At 38.2% G+C, this 12,479-nt stretch overlaps 1 pseudogene across 1 annotated transcript; it reads left to right on the forward strand.

The window, feature by feature from the left end:
* Nucleotides 1–771: 771 nt before the first annotated feature.
* On the forward strand, nucleotides 772–1,294 carry LOC308621930 (ubiquitin-conjugating enzyme E2 variant 1-like; annotated as a pseudogene). The gene has a single exon. The product of its transcript is annotated as a ubiquitin-conjugating enzyme E2 variant 1-like (transcript).
* Nucleotides 1,295–12,479: the final 11,185 nt, after the last annotated feature.

The following is a 12,479-nucleotide window of genomic DNA, read 5'->3' on the forward strand; positions in this document are numbered from 1 at the left end:
ATAAATAAAACAGCAAAGCTTAATTCAGAACTAGTTAGTATCCTACTTCCAATTTATCTAACTATTAGGATTAATGGCAAAAAGTAAATGTTATAATAATCAGTCATTATTTTTTATCTTTCCTTAGCAATGTAATGAGGGGAACAATTTTTCTGATTAATTAGAGGTCTTTGTGGCATGGACATATATACACTACCAAACGTAAAATAGATAGCTAGTGGGAAGCAGCCGCATAGCACAGGGAGATCAGCTCGGTGCTTTGTGACCACCTAGAGGGGTGGGATAGGGAGGGTGGGAGGGAGATGCAAGAGGGAGGAGATATGGGGATATATGTATACATATAGCTGATTCACTTTGTTATACAGCAGAAACTAACACAACATTGTAAAGCAATTATACTCCAATAAAGATGTTAAAAAAAAAAAGATTCACCCCAAAGGCTTTTCTAGATAACTAACTAGATCATAATATCTAACTATATTCTAATTACAACCCAAATATCTAATGAAATAATTCTGAAGTAGATAATTCTTGTGACTTTTAAGAATTCTAATTAGGCAATTAGGTATCTTGAAAGAAAGGTATTTGTTAGACCCTTTTGGAGCTCTCAATATAAGCATTTTGGTCTTAATCTTAAAATACGTATTTGAAAGATATTTATTCACCTGAGCAAGGTATTGTGCAAAGTCTTGTTCATGTGTATCTCTCAGTGTTGGGCTTACTGGGAGTCAGTGGGAAGAACTAAAGAACGTAATCTGGGGGTGAAGAAGGGGCCGGCCTTGGAGCGACAGAGACGCAAGATGGTAGCCACCACGGGCTAGGGAGTAAAAGTCCCTCGCAATTTCCCACTGTTGGAAGAATTTGAAGTAGGCCAGAAAGGAGTAGGAGATGGCACAGTTAGCTGGGGTCTAGAAGCTGACAAAGACATGACACTTACAAGATGGACAGGGATGATAATTGGGCCTCCAAGAACAGTTTATGAAAACTGAATACACAGCCTTAAAATAGAATGTGGACCTAAATACCCAGAAGCACCCCCCTTTGTAAGATTTGTAACAAAAATTAATACGAATGGAGTTAATAGTTCTAATGGAGTGGTGGACCCAAGAGCCATATCAGTGCTAGCAGAATGGTAGAATTCATATAGCATCAAAGTTGTCCTGCAAGAGCTTCGGCGCCTAATGATGTCTAAAGAAAATATGAAACTCCCTCAGCCTCCTGAAGGACAGTGTTACAGCAATTAATCAAAAAGAAAAACCACAGGCCCTCCCTTAGCCCCCATTCAACTTAAGCAGTCGTCTTCATTTTCCACAGTAGTAAATTTTCTGGATACGTCTTGTAGACCTCAAAGTACTGGAAAGGAAACTCCCATTCAAAGGCAGTTTATTGTAAGATACTGTAAATGATACTAATTTTTTGATACTATTTCCATTTGAAATATATAAGTTGTGTTATAACAAATCATCCTGTCAAATGTAACCACTGTCCACATAGTTGAACTTCTGGGATCAAGAAAGTGTATTTAAATCGATTCTCATCATAACCGGCGGGGCACATCTAACTCAACTGTCAAAAGACACATCCCGCAATCACCTTGTTGCTGATTACATGGCCTGGGGTCTCTGCATTCTCCCCTTTCCCCTCCTCCTGCCTCCACCCTCCCTGCAACAGCCCTCCAGCTGGGGGTGGCTTCTTAGAGTAGATGTGAAGGTTTCAGGTCACAGCCTGTGGGACTACTCGTGGGTGTGTGTGGGGTGCTTCGTCTGCACCCCTGGTTTCTTTCTTTAACTCTTAAATGCTGCCCCCCTTCCAAGCCATCATTCTCTTCCCACTCTCCACTACCACCCTTGGCCAAAGCATAGATTGTAACCCCCTCGGCTCCCCTCTGAAATTGGCCTTTGGTGAGGAATTCAGGGATTTCCCCATATCTTCTCCCCTCACCTTAATCGAGGGGTGCTGCTTTTTCCTTCCTCCTCCTCAAGTCCCTTTTTTGCACCATCACCACCCAACACCTTCCATGACACTTCCTTGCTTTGGCCAGAAGCCATCAGGTAAGGTTGGAGAGCCTCTCTGACCTCCCTCATTTAGTTTTGGAACCACACTTATTTACTCTCCACCAGCTTGGGAAATGAATATTAGGTTCTCAGCCCTGCCACCCTCTGCTGTCATCATCAGCTGATACGTTTTTTTTAGCTCAGGTTTTTTTTTTTTTTTTTTTTTTTTTTGCAGTACGTGGGCCTCTCACTGTTGTGGCCTCTCCCGTTGCGGAGCACAGGCTCCGGACGCGCAGGCTCAGCGGCCATGGCTCACGGGCCCAGTCGCTCAGCTGCATGTGGGATCTTCCCGGATCGGGGCACGAACCTGTGTCCCCTGCATCGGCAGGCAGACTCTCAACCACTGCGCCACCAGGGAAGCCCCATAAATAGACTTTTTATTGTCCGACCATTGCCTGATTTTAATATAACAAAAAGAAGTGTGCGTTACTATTTAAAAAAAGAAAAAATGTAATCTGATAACAGCACTTACTCTTTCAGAAGATGACAGATTCCAACAAGCATCACCTCGATCTTTTATAAGCGTTAGCTTCCCTTATATCAATATGTAATTATTTTCTACCTGGGAGAGCACTTGTTCTGTCTTTCAACTTTCTTTATACCCCACATTAACAAGGAAGGTGCCTTAGTTTACCATTTATGGCTCACAATGAGATGATCCCAAATCATTCATTTTCCCTGTTCTTCTCTCATATTCTATGCCACCACTTTCTCCATGAAGCCTTCTCTGAGGTCTCTTAGTACAAAGGGATCTTCTCCCCTCAATGCTCTATAACATTCTCCTATGCCTCTTCTTAGGAACCACCATATTTGATCTAGTTTTCTAATTCTTCATGTATATATATTTCTCAATTCCTAGTTGTTCTGTTTCTGAGGGCTGTGCTTTTTCCGTGTGTACCCTTATTAGACACCCCACCCCAAACACACACACACACACACACACACACACTCTCTCTCTCTCTCTCTCTCCCTCCCTCCCTCCCTCCCTCTCTTTCTCCTGACCCATTCTCAATAAAATCTATTGATGCTTTTTTGTTTGTTTGTTTGTTTTTGCAGTACGTGGGCCTCTCACTGCTGTGGCCTCTCCTGTTGCGGAGCACAGGCTCCGGACGCGCAAGCTCAGTGGCCATGGCTCACGGGCCCAGCCGCTCCGCGGCATGTGGGATCTTCCCGGACCGGGGCACGAACCCGTGTCCCCTGCATCAGCAGGCGGATTCTCAAAGACTGTGCCACCAGGGTAGCCCTATTGATGCTTTAATGAAGCTTTCTGAGAAATTTAATTTTCAGATGTATTATCTAGTATGGGATATTTTCATAAAATCCCAGTTTCCATGATAACAATGCCAGCATCATACTCAAACTATTACATCTTCAGAAAGCTTTAGGACTTATAAATTAGAGTTTGAAATGCAAAAATGGGACAACATACCAAAGAAAGTGTATGTATACAGAAAGCATCTGTATAGGCATGATTCAATTAGTAAACATCATTGGTTTCTTATGTGACAATAGTTTCCAAAATTCCACTGAGAACTTTAGGCAGGTTCCATTTAGTGACATTTATGTCTTGTGTTCTTATTGATTGGTACTTATGTCTTATCATTTGTTAAGTATTTTGAATACCACTCCATATACGTGAACTCTTCAGTTTCAAGTCATGGGCTCTCTTCTCCCCACTATAATGTTTGTTTGAGTATATTATTGGGCAATACAGAGAAGAAAATGAGCACCCAGTTTTCTCTGCAAGGCTAATAGTGACTCTACAATCAAGGCATTTCAGGAAAAAAATCTCTATCAACTGAACAAACAGAATAAACACTGAAGATAATATGCTCATAGATGAAGTTGAGCTTTGTGTAGTTCTGAGAAAATCAAAGTTGTGGGAAAATATTTGTTTTGGGGCCATTGTAATTCTTCACATATTTCACTGTCACTACTCTAAAAAAGTAGTTCTGAAGTTTGTTTCATTTTCTTTCGATTATTGTATAAAACATGAAATGAAAGTTAGTAACATAGAAGCTCCCCCCATAAGAAATGTTATTTATACTGCTTTCACAATGAAATAGAAATACACTCTTAAAGTTGTATTTCAGAATTTGCAATCTTCTTTAAATGAAAGATTTCAATAGAAAAACAGAGATTTTAAAAAATATAAGTTTCTGACATTATCTCAGATAGTTTTTGAAATATTCATCATTTCTCTCACATAATAAACAATATATTAAACTACATACAAAATAAATGACAAGGTACTACTGTATAGCACAGGGAACTATATTCAATATCCTGTAATAAACCACAGTGGAAAAGTATATGAAAAAGAATATATATATGTATAACTGAATCAGTTTGCTGTACAGTAGAAGCTAACACAACATTGTAAATCAACTATACTTCAATAAAAAAAACTATGTATTACCTTTCCTTTTGAAGACAATGAAGATATATAGTTTTATTCTAGAATCATTATTAGAAAAAATCTTTAATACTTAGGAAATTTAGAACACACTGTGATGATACATTTTATATGTCAAGTTGACTGGACCACAGTGTGCTCAGATATTTAGTAAAACATGTGGGTGTGTCTGTGATGGTGTTTTTGGATGAGAATAACAATGAATCTGCAGACTGAGTAAAGCAGATTGCCCTCCCTTATGTGGGTGGGCCTCATCCAATCAGCTGAAGGCCTGAATGAAACAAAAAGTCTGGCTGTCTCTCAAGTAGCAGGGAATTCCTCCTGCCTGACTATAGCTGATACATTGATCTTTATCTTTTCCTGCTTTTGGATTCAAACTGAAACTGATTTTTGTTTTTTTCATTTTTAGTACTCTGGTTTGTTTTTCTTTTCTTTTTTTAAGAATTTTTATTGGAGTATAGTTGATTTACAATGTTGTGTTAGTTTCAGGTGTACAGCAAAGTGAATCAGTTATACATATATACACTTTTATTTTTATTTTTTTAGATTATTTCCCCATATAGGCCATTACACATTATTGAGTAGAGTTCCATGTGCTGTACAGCAGGTTCTTATTAGTTATCTATTTTATATATAGTAGTGTGTATATGTCAATCCCAATCTCCCAATTTATCCCTCCTCCCCTTACCCCCTGGTAACTATAAGTTTGTTTTCTATATCCATGACTCTACTTCTGTTTTGCAAATAAGTTCATTTGTACCCTTATTTTTAGATTCCATATATAAGCGATATCATATGATATTTGTCTTTCTGTGTCTGATTTACTTCACTCAGTATGACAATCTCTAGGTCCATCCATGTTGCTGCAATGGCATTATTTTGTTCTTTATTATAGCTGACTAATATTCCATTGTGTGATACTGATTTTTCTTTTGTTTTCAGCCTGCTGGCTTTCTAACTGGAAGATGTACCATTGGTTCTCCTTGGTTTCCAGCTGCCGACTGCAGCTCTTGAGATTTTGCAGCCTCCATAATTGCGTGAGCCAATTCCCTAAGATAAATCTCTTTATAAATGTAAATATAAATATCACTATGGGGGGGCATATACATACGTATACACCCTGTTGGTTCTGTTTCTCTGAAGAAACTTGATTAATACACACAATGTAAATTAAAACTTGGAAACACTGACAGAAAATCCCTTGAGTTACTATCTAACTTGCTGTTTAAAAAAATCTTTTGATTATAATATGTATATTTATTTCCTAGACGAAATAAATTGTTGCTCATCCTCATAATGTGTTTTTCAAAAACTAAAATAGTTAAATTATAGATCCATCCCTTTTTCCTCAACTTGACTCAAGGCAAATTATAATAATCTAATCATTGACAGTTCCCCACAAAATTTATATCCACTTCAAAATCAGGATGATTTAAAAAACAGTTAATAAATTTCATATTTCATAATAAGAAATTCTTTGACTTGTAAATTAATCCTTTCCACAACTAATTGCTTTGTATTTTCAGGCAATAGAGATTTTAAAAAGACCACATCCTATAAGTACATACAATGGAATATTACTCAGCCATAAAAAAAGAACGAAATTCTGCCATTTGCAATAATGTGGATAGACTTAGAGGATAGTATGCTTAGTGAAATAAGTCAGACAGAGAAAGACAAATACTCTATGTAATCACTTATATGTGGAATCTAAAAAATAAAACAAAAGAACATATATAATAAAACAGAAACTGACTCACAGATACAGAGAACAAACTATTGGTTATCAGTGGGGAGAGGGAAGCAAGGTGGCAAGATAGGGGTATGGAATTAAGAAATACAAACTACTATGTATAAAATAAATAAGCAAAAAGATATATTGTACAGCACAAGGGAATACAGCCATTATTTTGTAATAACTAAATGGAGTATAATCCATAAAAATATTGGATCACTATGTTGTATAGCTGAAACTAATATAATCTGTAAATCAACTATACTTCAAAAATATTTTTTGAAAAGAATGGTAAAAAACATAAGACTACATCCAATATAATTTGAAACTTCATTTTTCAAAAAATCTCAGCACCAGGCTAATCTTGAAACTTCATGATCTTTGAATTTATACTTTGAAAATAAATTTTGCTTATGATATCTATTACTTGCTTTCATGATTACAGATCCATTCAATAAACACATATACCACCAGCCCTTATTAGAACCTTGTGACATAACAGAGGATCAAACAGTAAAAATTCCTTGCCTCACTGAATTTTTGTTCTTTAGAGGAGTGGAGAATACAGACCAAAACAAAAAGGAATTAGTATATTAGAAAGATACATGTCATGACAATACATAAAGAGAAGAAGGAGAGGGGCAGTGGAGTGGGGATGGGGGTGAGATAGCAAATTTAGACAGTCAGAGGAGGCCTCATTGAAGAGGTGACATTAAAGCAGACTTAAGGAGATGAGGGAGAGATGCATGTATATATCCTTGGAAGAGCATCACAGGCAAAGGAACAGCAGGCACAAAATTTCTGAGATAGAGCTGCTGTGTTCTCAGAGCACTGAGGAGGCCAAGGTAGCTGGGATGGGGTGCACAAGGGGGAGAACAATAGGAGATGAAACCAGAGAGGTGGGGCCTTGCAGACCATTCTACAGTCTTTAGCTTTTACTCTAAGTAATACTGGGAGCCACTGAAGGGCTTTGAGCAAAGGATTTACACCATCTCATGATGTTCAACAGGACTGCTCTGTTTGTTACAATGGAGAGAAGAGACATTAAGAAGTAAGGTGGGGCTTCCCTGGTGGCGCAGTGGTTGAGAGTCCGCCTGCCGATGCAGGGGACACGGGTTCGTGCCCCGGTCGGGGAAGATCCTGCATGCCGCGGAGCAGCTGGGCCTGTGAGCCATGGCCGCCGAGCCTACGCGTCCGGAGCCTGTGCTCCGCAACGGGAGAGGCCACAACAGTGAGGGGCCCACGTACCGCAAAAAAAAAAAAAAAAAAAAAAAAGAAGTAAGGTGGAAGCAAGGAGACTAATAAATGGGCTATTGCAATAAGCTATGTGAGACAGGATGCCTTTCCACGTTGGTGCCAATTGAGCCCTAATCTTTGCAGATGACGTACTTGGTTTTTCCTACTACAGCACTGGGGAGAGCACTGCCTACTTTTCTGAGGCAAACTCTTGGTGATTCTTTTCTGAATGTGCAAAATAAGAGTACAGTTTTTGTTATGACATACTTTTAAAATAACTGTTTTAAAAGGAAACCACAACCAATCATGGCTATGATACTGAACTGTTGAAATACTAAAGAATACTAAAAAATAAGCCATTTATATACAGAAGGATGTACTCCTGGGCAAGCATCTAGGTGACAAATATTTTCAAGTGGATGGGCCAAGCACTAACGAGGCGGAGGAGTGTTACTATCATAACATTTTCATTTGAATCGTACCACACAGTTTGCTGTTTTTCTTTGTTTTCATTACTTATCTTTATGAAAAACTCAAGTTTTTTTTTTACTGTCTCTCCAATCAATATAGGACCAAGTCTACACTGAATAGAGTTGATTTTGTGTGCTTTTGGCAGTTTTCTTACACTTCTGAAAGTCTGAGATTTTCTTTTACAGAAAATGTGTGAGAGGGAGAGAGGTATATGTCATCCTTGTTGTCTTTGAACTCACCCCCGATACTAAATTATCTCATAGTGTAGCTGCATGTTACAATACTGAGTCCATACGCTGAAAGCATCTGCTCTACTGCTTTTATGGCTTTTATATAACCTCTGGCTAATTCATCCTTTGGTTTCACATCTGATCATCATAATAACATGGATGAGAACTAATTCTTGAAGCATGAGATCCCTGTCTTTTCAGGGCCTCTGTACCTTGAAAGAGAGAATTCGAGAACAACGGTTCTCTACCAGGGTGATTTGGTGGCGCAGGCGACATTTGGCATGGCTGGAGACATTTTAAATGATCAATTTTGGGGAGAGGATGTTTCTGGCACCTGGTGGCTAGGAATTCTGCCAAACATCCTACAGGGCACTGGACAGCTCCCATGGACACAGAATCATCTAATCCCAAATGTGGGTAGTAGTGAGGTTGAGAAACCCTGTTCTAGAACAAGAGCTGAGAACCACGTGAATGAGGTGGATGGCATTCCAAGCAGACAGAACTTTTCCTCAGTTTGAAGACATCAAACTGTACAGACTGGTCCTCCTGGGGCTACAGTGAGTTAATGCTCCTCCGCAACAGTCTTTTCCAGAGAGTAACTCAAGCAGCAGTTCAGCACCTGCCATAGTATATTACAGAAGTTGCTTTGGGCTTCAGTGAAATACAAAGGGCTGTAAAAGCATCTTCTATAAAATACTAATGAGATTTTGCACACTGTAATTGAGGGACAAGAGGGTGACAACATCGCTTCCCAGATTTAAAGGAATATTTTGCCACTTATTCAATTAATTTCTTTTGTAGCCTCAGTGATGATGGTAAGTGTTCACCCTACATGGAGGATTTAAGCTCCAATGCACGATGAAGAAAACCCAAATATTATAACATATCTTTCTCTCTTTTCATTCCAGTTGATCGAACATACATCTGAAAACTACAAATTGCATTAACAATGACAAACTATCAGGAACAATTCTTCAAAGGCTATTTATCAAATTTGTAAATGTGATGAGGCAGTCCAGAAAATTCCCCCTTACTACCTATTTCATCGATTCTCAGAAACAGCATATTTTCACTTTTTAACCTTTCTGAAACAAGGTTTATCTTACAACACAATGCCTCATGCAATCACTGTCAGCCAGGGAGCAGTCACGCTGTAGTCATGTGAAAGCCTTCTGATAAGATAAAGAAAATGTCACCATCAGTGTATCCTTCATTTGATAAAACAAGGGTGGTTCCCTAGAAGTTGGTAAACAGAGGCATAAGCCAACATTTTCTGGCCACAGTAAGACAAAAATGGGTACTGAAAGGAGGATCCAGACCCTCACAAATTGTGTTTTGAAAGATCCTTTATAGATATTAATTCACACACTCCCTTCGTGAATTATTCTAGAAATAGTATCAAGCAATTAGAATATGGAAAGTATTCAGGCCCCTGTGGCCTGAAAAGCCAAATCACAATAATAGAATCTTCTCTCAAGATACCTTTGCCATCATAGCAGAGAACAGCAAGCTGTTCCTTCTACTAACTATCACTTGAACTTATCTGAACTGCACTAATATTCTTCCCTGACCTACCGGGCTGTTTCTGGTCCCTTAAAACACAGACCAGCTACACACCACAGTACCCATCATTATTCACATTTCCATAAAGTAGAGAACCACACAGTAGGAGGGAAGACAAACAGCTACAGTTAGTTTCTTGTAATAACTTCCGAGGTTTGCTTCATTGACTTAGGAACAGCTATGAGAAGAGAGAGCTCCAAGTGCTCAAGTGACAAAATCCACTTCCCAAATATGCTGCACAAACTTAAAATTTCCCTGCCAAAGAGTATTGCTATGTTTATGAAATGTCAGTTAGTTTACAAAATAAAAAGACCTTCTACCTGGAGCTGGGCCAATGATATGTAGGGCGGCTTGTTGGGGCCTAGAGCAGGCTTCCCCCAAAATATGCCTCAATGGCATATTGATTATTTTGGATTAAAGCTACTTAAGAAGCAGCTGATGCAAGAGGGACACTTTGACCCCACCCCCCACCCCCACCCCCACCATCTCCCTGAAGGCAGGGAATAAATCTCTCAGGCAAAAGGTATACCCCCTGCATCTGGAGGTAGAAGGATACCCTTATCACCAGGGATAGGAAATTTGGGGCCAAGAAGCCTGTGTAAACAAACCTTATTACTTCTTTAATTTACTACTCAAAGCCCAAATCCAAGCGCAAACTCTGTTTAGATTCTTCACTAATTAACCACCCAAAGCCTATTTCTTTGTCTTGTTAATTCCTCAGTTACTTATTGTTTCTTTGTCTAAAAAATATAAAGTCTGCCTGCTTTGGTCACTTCTTAGCTCCCATTTCCATGAGATTTCCTTGCACATGAATTAAAATTTATTTCTTTTTCTCCTGTTAACCTGTCTTGTGTCAGTTTATTATTAGTCCAACCACAAGAACTCAAGGGGTAGTGGGGGAAATTTCCCCCTCTCTGACAGGCTCTTTCCAGAAAATAACCTTCTTGGGGAAGACCAGACTCAGAGCAAGAGAAACAGGCTTCCTGAAACTGGGATAAAAATTGGAATCAGGTACCACTCACTTTTGGAATTGGGGAACCATCATTACTAGTCATCATTCACAAGCAGGAGCAGCTGAGGCTCTGGTTCCAGGGTAGAAGTGAAGATTTTTCCTCCACTGTAAGAAGAAGGGAGGAGATTTCCTATCTCTGAAATGCCCTAAGACTCAACTATTGCTGATCTGAGAGAGATATCAACTCACTAGTGTCTCCCTGCAAAAGAGCCCTCACATAAGTAATCCACATCAGACTACAGAAATATTTCACAACAGAGTGGTTAATATAATCTCTTCAGAAATGTTTCTCTGGCTTTACCATAGGCTGGTAATGGAGCAAGAAGAGAGAACCCAACACAGGTAGACTTTCCAGTAACTGGATCACTGCCTACAATCCACTAAAAATAATATTTTACTTTACATTTTTTTTCTCCTGCATCTGTACAATTTATGCAAATGTCTGAGGAACCAAAGACATCTAGAAAGTAATGAAGAAATAATACGTAAAGTAAGTATTCCACAATGTGGTAGAACAAAATTTTGAATATGCGTAGTGTCAATTTTTAAAGTTTCCCTTATGGTTTATTTTGATAAAATTTCAATGCCTTTATCTAGTAAGATTTCAAAGTTGAAGTTTTCATCTGACTGGTCAATGAAGAAATGGACAAATTTCTAGAAATACAATCTCCCAAGACTGAACCAGGAAGAAATAGAAAATATGAACAGACCAATTACCAGTAATGAAATTGAATCAATAATAATAAAAAAACTTCCCAACAAAAAAAAGTTCAGGACCAGATGGCTTCCAAGGTAAGCTCTATCAAACATTTGGAGAAGAGTTAACATCTGTTCTTCTCAAACTATTCCAAAAAATTAGAGCGGAAGGAATGCTTCTGAATTCATTGTATAAGGCCACCATCACCCCAATTCCAAAACCAGACAAAGATATTACCAATAAAGAAAATTACAGGTATCACTGATATTGAACATAGATGCAAAAATCCTCAAAAAATACTAGCAAACTGAATCCAACAATACATTAAAAGGATCATACATCATGATCAAGTGGGATTTATTGCAGGGATGCAAAGATTTTTAATAACTGGAAATCAATGTGATATACCACATTAACAAATTAAAGAATACAAATCATATTATCATCTCAATAGATGAAGAAAAAGCTTTTGTCAAAATTCAACATCCGTTTATGATAAAAATTTTCCAGAAAGTGGGTATAGAGGGAACATATCTCAACATAATAAAGGCCATATATGATGAGCCCACAACTAACACCATACTCAACAGTGAAAAGTTGAAAGCATTTCCTCTAAGATCGGGAACAAGATAAGGATGTCCACTCTCACCATTTTTATTCAACATAGTATTGTAAGTCCTAGCCACAGCAATCAGAGAAGAAAAAGAAATAAAAGGAATCTGAATAGGAAAGGAAGAAGTAAAACTGTCACTGTTTGCAGATGACATGATACTATGCATAGAAAATCCTAATGATGCCATGAAAAAATTACTAGAGTTCATTAATGAATTTGGTAAAGTTGCAGGATACAAAATTAATATACAGAAATCTGTACCAATTCTGTATACTAACAATGAACTATCAGAAAGAGAAATTAAGGAAACAATCCCATTTACAATCACACCAAAAAGAATAAAATACCTAGGAATAAACCAACCTAAGAAGTAAAACCCCTGTACTCTGAAAACTATAAGACACTGATGAAAGAAATTGAAGAGGACACAAACAGATGGAAATATACCATGT

The sequence above is a fragment of the Mesoplodon bidens genome, assembly GCF_964165515.1.
Source record: "Mesoplodon bidens genome assembly, chromosome: 8".
Lineage (NCBI taxonomy): Eukaryota > Metazoa > Chordata > Mammalia > Artiodactyla > Ziphiidae > Mesoplodon > Mesoplodon bidens.